Here is a 315-nt window from a genome sequence, read left to right as displayed (position 1 = left end):
AAAAAACCCCTCAGTCTAGCCTCCTCCCCGGCCCGGGATCCCCTCCATCCCAGAAGCCACACACGGGGCCTTCAAGTCCACTCTTCACCCCCTCAACCGACCTTCCCCAGAGGATCGCTCCGCGGGTCTCGCAGGATCGCAGAACCGCCCCGCGAAGCGCCGGGGAAAAGTGGCCGCCGCTTCTCGGGAAGGGCGACGAGGACTCCCGCGCCTTCAAAGTTAATCCGAACACAGCCTGCTAACTTCTGGGCTGCAGGCGGAACGCGGGGCGGCCGGAAGGCTCCCCGGGCCACCATGCCTCCCGCTGGCTCTGGG

At 67.0% G+C, this 315-nt stretch overlaps 1 protein-coding gene across 2 annotated transcripts in view; it reads right to left on the bottom strand.

The window, feature by feature from the left end:
* TIPARP (TCDD-inducible poly(ADP-ribose) polymerase) overlaps positions 1-315 on the bottom strand; it is a 35,478-nt gene that overhangs the window by 28,713 nt on the left and 6,450 nt on the right. Inside the window, exon 1 of one of the 2 annotated variants that reach the window (XM_005874429.2) lies at positions 102-283. The exons of the other annotated variant lie outside the window; for it this stretch is intronic. The gene's annotated coding sequence lies outside the window, so the exon portion shown is untranslated. Of the gene's footprint in view, positions 1-101; positions 284-315 lie in introns of those variants that run through there. 2 annotated transcript variants of the gene reach the window in all.

This window comes from Myotis brandtii, unplaced genomic scaffold, assembly GCF_000412655.1.
Source record: "Myotis brandtii unplaced genomic scaffold, ASM41265v1 scaffold436, whole genome shotgun sequence".
Lineage (NCBI taxonomy): Eukaryota > Metazoa > Chordata > Mammalia > Chiroptera > Vespertilionidae > Myotis > Myotis brandtii.
The sequence above is the reverse complement of the archived record's forward strand: the minus strand, read 5'-3'. Positions and strand labels throughout refer to the sequence as shown.